At 36.4% G+C, this 8,617-nt stretch overlaps 1 protein-coding gene across 1 annotated transcript in view; it reads right to left on the bottom strand.

The window, feature by feature from the left end:
* The window catches only part of LOC141846786 (uncharacterized), a 14,619-nt gene extending 12,607 nt beyond the window's left edge, over positions 1 to 2,012 (bottom strand). Inside the window, exon 1 of the mRNA XM_074734839.1 lies at positions 1,749 to 2,012. The gene's annotated coding sequence lies outside the window, so the exon portion shown is untranslated. The remainder of the gene's footprint in view (positions 1 to 1,748) is intronic.
* Positions 2,013 to 8,617: the final 6,605 nt, after the last annotated feature.

Genomic DNA, 8,617 nt, shown 5'->3' with positions numbered 1-8,617 from the left:
TTAAACTTTGCCTAACAACAACCATGATTGGCTTCTGCAGTGTCTTCTCCTCTAGGCTAGGAGTTTCTCGCGTAACCTCATTTCCACACGACTTCCACATGTTTTTCCCGATTAGTTAGATAACTTCTCAACCATGTGCCATTTTGTCAAACATAGTCACTCCACATTGTGTCGCCCAACATTACCATATATATGAGAATCGGTTGTCGCTGTTCTCTTTTTCAGTCGTTGTAGTCAGGCCATTAGGAAAAGGCGTACCCCTCGAAAAGTGAGAGAAGTGACCCCTCACCTGAGGGATACATGCAACAATGACAACTTCTCTAGCTCCCTCACAACCATTGATCTGTACGTCGTAACAATCACCACCACGCAACTTCGTCCACATACCACCCATGTAATTCCATCTCAAGAAGGATGCAACATCCAAACTACCCAAACACTCTCCACCATGAGTCAAAGATATTCTTCTTCTATTGTCAATGGCCACCTACCTTGTCTTTCATTTATGATTTCAATATTCTACAATGAACACCCTTCAAGGATCGATTGTCTCGACCAATTTTGGCTTGCCAAATCACCCTCAGAGGAGTGATTTTGCATATTATTCTATAGAAATAATAACAATAGAGCAAGAAATCATACGTAAAAGGAACAACAACAGAAAAAAAAATAAAAAAAGTTAAGACACAAAAAAACTATAAATCCTATCCAAGGCAACATAGTACAAAAAAGAGGAAAGCTCAGCACCAAGTAGCAACATCAACATCAGACTAAGATCACATTATTTTGAAATAAATACATTTTCTCTTTCAGAATTACATTTTGTTTAATTGTTAGGTTTTTTAAATTCCTAGCATTAAATTAATTTTACTTACAACTTCTTATAAATCTTCATTTAGTATCCCTTTTAAAAAATTACAAAATGGCATCATATAGATAGCTTCTTGATTAGCTTAATCATCAACCATCAACATCCTTCTCTACTTGCATTTTAATTTGTCTATCGTCCATTATACTTTCTGTATTGTAATTAATTTATCACCTTGTTTTATTTTATAATCTCATTACATAATACTTAATTCACCATGATGACAGAAGCAATTACAAACTTTTCAAACTTGCACCAAACGCAGGAGAGATATAGATTAAGAGAGAAATATTAACTGAACTAGCAATCACCCAAACTTCTCAAACTTCCACCAAACATGAGAGACATATATTAAGAGAGAAGTACTAACCAACTCTACTCAACAGGAGGACGTGCAAACTGTATTAGACCATCCAAATAATTATTTCAAATCATACAACTTCATAGATAGCATGTCCACACATAATCACATTAAATCGTTTATCTAAAAATGATGATCAATATAGAGTTAAGCATAACATCCATAATTTTGACAGACCCTGATATATTTAGGGGATACAATAATGCCTTCATTACTCCTCCATCAAGCTTACAGGTGTTATAAAATAATGGCTTATTCTATTATAAAATCATTAACTAGCAATAAATCTGCATTTTGTCTGCTAATGAACAAAGGGATTAGAGGTGGTGGGCAAGAGAACATGATTGCCACAATTTAACTTTACTGGTTCAATAGGAATGTCATCCACTTCATTGAATCACCTAATGTAAGGTCAGAACCATGAGGTGACAAATATCAGCAAAAGATTTCCATCCACTTCATTAAATCACGCGAAAGCATGACCTTAGTTTCAAAAAATCAAACAAACAAATTTCACACCTTGTAAGAGCTCCTCCTGCTCGCTCGCTTGGCCGCGTACTCCTCCTGCTCGCTCGCTTGGCCGCGTACACAGGCTCCCACGATCGGCGTTGGTGAGGGGAGAACAGATGCAAGGAGTCGCTATGGTTTTGACGATTTGCAAAGCGGAGAACAGATGCGAGAAGGTCGACTGGGGTTTTGGAGATGCGAGAGGGGCGGGGCGGCGGGTTTTGGAATCGCGAGTTGCAAAGGCTAGGGTTTTGGAGATGCGAGAGGGTCGGCGGGTCGTGGAATCGGGAGTTGCAAATGAGTCGGCGGTTGATGGCAATTTGATATTTGATTAAAGTTTGAAGATATATTTTTATAAATCATGAAAAATTTTATTCTGTCAAGATAATTAAATTTTAAAATTATATTTTATATTATTGACATGACAGTAATATTACTTAGAAATTATTAATGATTTAAATTAAATAAAATTATTATTGATAATCTTAAATAGATAATTAAATAAGATTATTATTGATAATCTTAAATAAGATTATTATTAAGGGTGCGTTTGGTTGAGGGGCATCCGTGATCATCTTAGTTATATGATTATCAAGTAATCACATAACCAAGGTTATAGGGAATAAAACATTATCTAATATTGTTTGGTTTAATTCTAGGCTTTCCCATCTGTCAAAGACTTTGGAGTTAAAATCTTCAGGCATAACAAAAATAGACCCTCTACCTGCATTTGCTGCTGGCAACTGGTATAACTCAAAAATTCACCATTAAATCATAAAAATTATAATCAAGCCTCAAATTATATAATATAGCACAAATATGAATCAAATCGATTCATTAAATAATTTATTTTCATGCAAAACCCAAAGATTGAATCGATTAAAAATTAAGAAAACCCTAACTCATCAAATTCCCCCACACTTACCCTTGAGCGTCCCGCTCAAGTCAACAAAACTAAACTAAGATTGTACCCCCTAGATCATCCTCAATCATGATTAGAAACAATTAAAAGAAAATTATCTAAGCTTGTAAAGTCTCAAAAATTTAAGCCCATGGACTAACCCTTGTATTTGGTTAACCGCATAGTAAGTTTCACCCTTCATGACTAATTGAGAAAAATGCATCACACTAAATCTCACGAGGTTGTTTTCAATAGATAAATCAGTGGCTCTCATCCTAAATTCTAATTCATGATCAAAAAGGAGATGGAGCTCACTCAAGCACTTAGGTTTCATGCATTTCCATAGGCTTGCTTGTTTTCTACTCTCCACTACCATTCATGATTTGGAATCCACATATATTAAGGTTTATTGAAGATGTAAAGAAATCATGAATATGAAACAAATGAAATAGGAATGTAGAAAGAAAATTTCAAGAGAAAAGGAATTTCAAGAAAATAAAGTGAGTGGAGTGGTAGACATGGGTATAGTTAAATGCTCATCAATGAACCCTTGCCCTTTTTCTGAAGGCTTTCTCTTGTATTCCATTTCTTTAAGTGTGTTCTTCAGATCCATGAAGAAATTCTGATCTAAACTCTTGAGGTTTCATTCCTTGATACTTTCCTTCTTTCTTCATTTTTCTCTTTTCTTCAACATATTTCCACAATTGTGCCATTTTGCATTTTCCTTTTGAATCAAGCCCCGTTCTTTCATATTTAGATTTCACAAGAGATAAGAAATAGCATCCAATCATCAGAAACCAAAATTCAGTTCACATGAATCCGCAAATTCAATGTATCATTGGCACGTTTAAATCTGAAAATTACTGAAATTGAATCTGAAATTTGGCTTGTTCTCTCTTGTTTCTTGCTCTTTTGCTTCCATTCTTTTTGCATCATGAAGCTTGATTGATAACGCTAATATCCATGCAAATTTCCATGAAATCCAGATTCGGAACAGTAGCAGAAAAATTGGCTAAACCAGGCTGAAAAATAAAGCTGAAAAACTGGTTTTTTGGATTTTTCTCAAAATGAAATTCTTGCTTTTCTTTCTTGTTTCTTGCTCTTTTTCCTCCATTCTTTTTGCATCATGAAGCTTGATTGATAAAGCTAATAGCCATGCAAAGTTCTGTGAAATTCGAGCTCAGATCAGTCCCATAAAAATTTGTCAAAGTGGGCTGAAAAATGCAAAACTGAATTCTGTTTTCTGATTTTTTTTTTTTTTTCTTGTTTTGATTCTGATTTTTTTTTTTTTGATGCTGCCATCAACGATTCTGGAACATTAGAATCTCCATTTGTTGTTTAGGAAACAGTTGAATGGAGTTAGGTTTCACTAATGTGATTCATCAACCCATTAGATTCTTGAAACTTTCTTTAAACAACTTGGCACAAACCCCTTTTTTTTTCTGATTTTTTTATTTCTGCTTTTCTTTTTTTTTTCTGATTTGAACTGATACAATCTGAATCGTATCCATTCCAATCCTACTTCTTCGATTGCTTTGCAATTGGTTTGTTGAAGGAAATCCAAGCAAAACAATTCACAACTTCAACTCCTCATCAATTTTTTTCTTTTCTTTCTTTTTCTTCTTTCTTTTTCTTTTCTTGTTTGATTTCAACCCTTTGGCATGCTGACTTCTTTCTTTTTCAACTTCACACATTTCCAACGATATATCTCAATCAATTTTCTTTGAAACCAATTCATAAGAAGCTTCAAAAATCATTAATTGGCACACAAATTCTTTGTTTTGGCACAATATAGGCATGCTTGATTTTCAAGTAGTTCATGAGCTCCATTCTTCCAATTTTGAATCCACCATTTCCTTCATCATTTCTGAACATTATGTAACATGCCTTGTGCTCTCTAATTCGGCCATGAAACCAAATTATTAGTGCCCAAATCCGGCCACTAAGCAATTGACTTCTTGTTTTTCATCTTCATCATCTCTCATCAATAGAAAAAAACCTCAAAATTACTCATCAACTCCATTACATTGTAAACATGACTCAATGCATCTGATATCAACTCATTTCCATCTCAAATCAGCAATTCATGAGCAAAGAAACCAATGAGAGGTTAAAAACAACTCATGTGAACCTTGCTTTAACAATTTTGCACTTGGTCTTTCAATTTCCTTGAGAGAGATTTACATCATCATATATTCATCGCAAACATCATCATAACATCATAAAAATGAACATTTCATGTGCCCTACTTGAAATTCCCTTTTTCACATTGCTCTTACTCAAACTTGGCACAAAACCTCCAACTTTTGGCACACTTCTCACTTTTCTTCTCAAAAATTTTTTTTTTTTTCAAAATTTCAAACCTCCTCCCCCACACTTAAATCTTTGACCGTCTCGGGCAAAGGCACATTAATAGCGAGAGGGGCGGGACGGCGGGTTTTGGAATCGCGAGTTGCAAAGGCTAGGTTTTTGGAGATGCGAGAGGGTCGGCGGGTCGTGGAATCGGGAGTTGCAAATGAGTAGGCGGTTGATGGCAATTTGATATTTGATTAAAGTTTGAAGATATATTTTTATCTTTTAAGGTAGGTATTGAAGTATATTTTTATATTAAATTTTATGTTAATTTTAAAATCATGAAAAATTTTATTCCGTCAAGATAATTAAATTTTAAAATTATATTTTATTTTATTGACGTGATAGTAATATTATTTAGGAATCATTAATAATTTAAATTAAATAAGATTATTATTAATAATCTTAAATAGATAATCAAGATTATGAAAGATGACCTCCAACGAAATGTCTCCGAATTCAACATCCGGGGAGTGAAAGTTTGGTAACAATTATTTTTAATTTCATATCATTACTGTAATCGACCTTTGTACTTGGTTTTTCGATACACTTACTGCCGGACATTGTTAGTGAGAGCCCTAGAGCCAATCATTTGATGATTGTTGTATGGATCTCATTGTATCATATTTCTATATATATATAAAGGCATTTTGTTATTATACTTACTTGTATTGGTGCCAAATAAACTAAGTATAATAGCGTCCTTGAGTAGTAGGTTCATATCTATATCAATCGATTGGTTGAATCGATAGTGAGATGATATAGAAAACACTACACTAAACGATTCCTAGTCAAGTATTAACATTCAAGGACAATGTTAATGCATAGAGACTAGCATGTAGGTCAACACGATGACTTGATCTCACAAGTCATGGATATGAGATATCAAGTTGACACATGGGTATGCATTGGAGAATGTATACTGAATGACCCGCCATGAGAAAGTATCATGGATCGTTATATGAGTGTCATATACTTTCTCATGTGACTATTAGTATGACTATTAGTCCTTGGACCTGAAGTCACCATGGTTCCCTACATAAGGAATTGCATACTTTGGCTTCGTCAAACGTCACCCGTAACTGGGTGGACTATAAAGGCGATTACTGGGTATGTAACGAATTATGCGGAGGGATGTGAGTGATGTAGATGGGATCTATCCCTCCTATATGACGGGAGTGACATCTTCATTCTTGATAGAGTGAGACCACTAAGTGCATGGCCATGCCCAAATGAGTCAACATGAGATGTTGAGCTCGTTTGATTAGAGTGAGTCTACTTGGAGTTCAAGATATAGAATGATTTGAGGATGACACGGTCTATGCCTCGCTTGATCATTCTAGATGTCAAGGATAGAAGGACATTATCATATATTGTGAGAGTCACAATTAGTAGTCACAAGGTGATGTTGGATCTCAACATTCTTGTAACTTGGGTAGTAGTGATGTGTTGCTAGATACCGCTCACTACTTATGCACCTAAATGAGTTTAGGGCATTGCCAACGTTACAAGAACCTATAGGGTCACACACTAAGGGCAATTAGATGGAGATTAGGTCCATATGATGGACCAAGAGGATTGGTTTCATGAGATGAACCAAATTGGGTTAAGAGTAATCCAAGTTAGACTAGTTGAGTTGGACTCAAGTTTAATTCAAGTGTTGAATAAGTCTAATTAAGATTTGATTCATTAAATCAATTTAAATTAATGAATATAGATTCATTAAATTTAAATTGACTAGAATCAATGGTTGGATTTGATCAACCATGGAAGAGATAGTGGTTAAGTTTGACTTAATCAAGAGGAAGAAGAAAGTCAAAGTTTGACTTGACTAAAGTCAAGTTTGACTTGACCAAATGCCATGTCATGGTGACATGGCATGGGGCCGGCCAAGAGATGGTCAATGATGATCCACATCATCAAGTATGTTGACTTGAATTAATGATGTGGAAAAGGGAGGTGAAGAGTCTTGGTGACTTGTCATTGTTGCCACCTCCTTTGGTGACTAGGATTAGTTGGCCAATGGTGGTTCTCCACTTCATCATTGACACCTCATGATATGCCACCTCATGAGATGACCCTTGGTATTCCATGAAGGAGTATAAAGCTCCTAAAGTGGCCGGCCACATAAGGCTAGTGGAGAAGTTGCATTTCCAAGAGGGTTAAGTGCTCTTTACTCCCTCTTCTTCCTCTTGCTTGTTCTTCCTCTTCTCTTCCTCTCCTTGCACGAAAACCTTCTGTCCAAGAGTGCTAGCACACTCTAGAGAAGGATTTCTCCACCTATTTGCTTGTGTGGATACCATAGAGAGGTAGTTAGTTTACTACCTTGAGATCCGGCGAGGAACGGAGCAAGCGGGATACGCGAAGGGCACGCGACAAGGGTATAACTCTTCCTTCTTTGTAGATCTAGAGTAGATCTAGGTAGAAACGTGTTTTGCGCATTTTATAATTTTTCGCACGGATCCGGTGGCGGCTTTCGGGGTTTCCGCACGCGAAAAGCGGTTTTTGCGGCCCGAAGAACCCAACAGTGGTATCGAGGAGTTACGAAAGAGTACTTCGACAGAGTGAGAATGACGCACAAGAGCGAGCCAGAAGGGCTTGATGCATCTAAGGGACGAGAAACCAGAAGGAAGACAACGCAAGACGACCAAGGCGGATCGGAGAAGGAAAATGATCAACCCAAGGTTGACCATTCCAAGCACCCAGATAAATTCCAAGAGCTAGAATACCTAGTCCAATTCAGCGCATCCATTATCGAGACGGATTAGGATGGAGTCTACGTTCGCAAAATCTAGGTGCTCAGATTGTAAGGAATCATTCAGAGCCGTTAGTGGACCGTTGCGAGAGTGGATTAGGTTTAACGAATCCAAGCGCCTGAAAGGCTTTTAAGCACCTGAAAGTGTCATGTCAGTACAACGATTAGATTGAGGTGAAAGCTATAAATAGACTAAAGCTCGAAGAAAAAAAGTACACACATTCGAATTCATTATCTTTCATCTTTTTATAGTTCATACGCTCAATCATTATACGAGGCTTCTCTGCCTCCGGACTATTTCCGACGAGAAGATTTTAGTGGTGCTTTCATAGTTTCTGGACTAACAACCAAGAATTATAACCAAGTAAATTTGTACCTCATATTTTTTCTATGTTATATTTATGTTTTTAACTAGTGTATATCCTTGCTAAAATGTTAGTAAAAGAAATCAAGATTTTTAATTTGTAGGGTGTTATTCACTCCTCCCCTCTAGCGATCCGAACTGCTTCCACTACACCAACAATTGATATCAGAGTGAGACTGCTCAGAAGAATTAACTGCCAACTAAGCAACTAGATCGGAAAGAATGGTCGGATCAAGTATTCATCCACCAAAGTTTGAAGGCGACTTCTGTAGGGAATCCTATGCGATAAAATCAAAATCGTAGCGGAAAATAAGATCCCTTGAGCGATCCATGCGAAAGAAAACTCGTACAAATTTAAAACATAAAATTCTATCTAATAGAAATTACCTTTAATGCGTGCCCTTCGTTTATCCCGCTCATTCAAAGGTCATCAGATCTCTAGCACGTTCAAGTGTCGGTGCCTCTATGCGTATCCACACAAACACTCACTATTGGAGAAAGATGGTTGT

This window comes from Curcuma longa, chromosome 15 (genome assembly GCF_044706935.1).
Source record: "Curcuma longa cultivar G26 ecotype Majalengka, Jawa Barat chromosome 15, ITB_CL_G26_1.1, whole genome shotgun sequence".
Taxonomy (NCBI): Eukaryota; Viridiplantae; Streptophyta; class Magnoliopsida; order Zingiberales; family Zingiberaceae; genus Curcuma; species Curcuma longa.
Note: the sequence above shows the minus strand (reverse complement) of the source record. Positions and strands in the feature narration are given on the sequence as shown.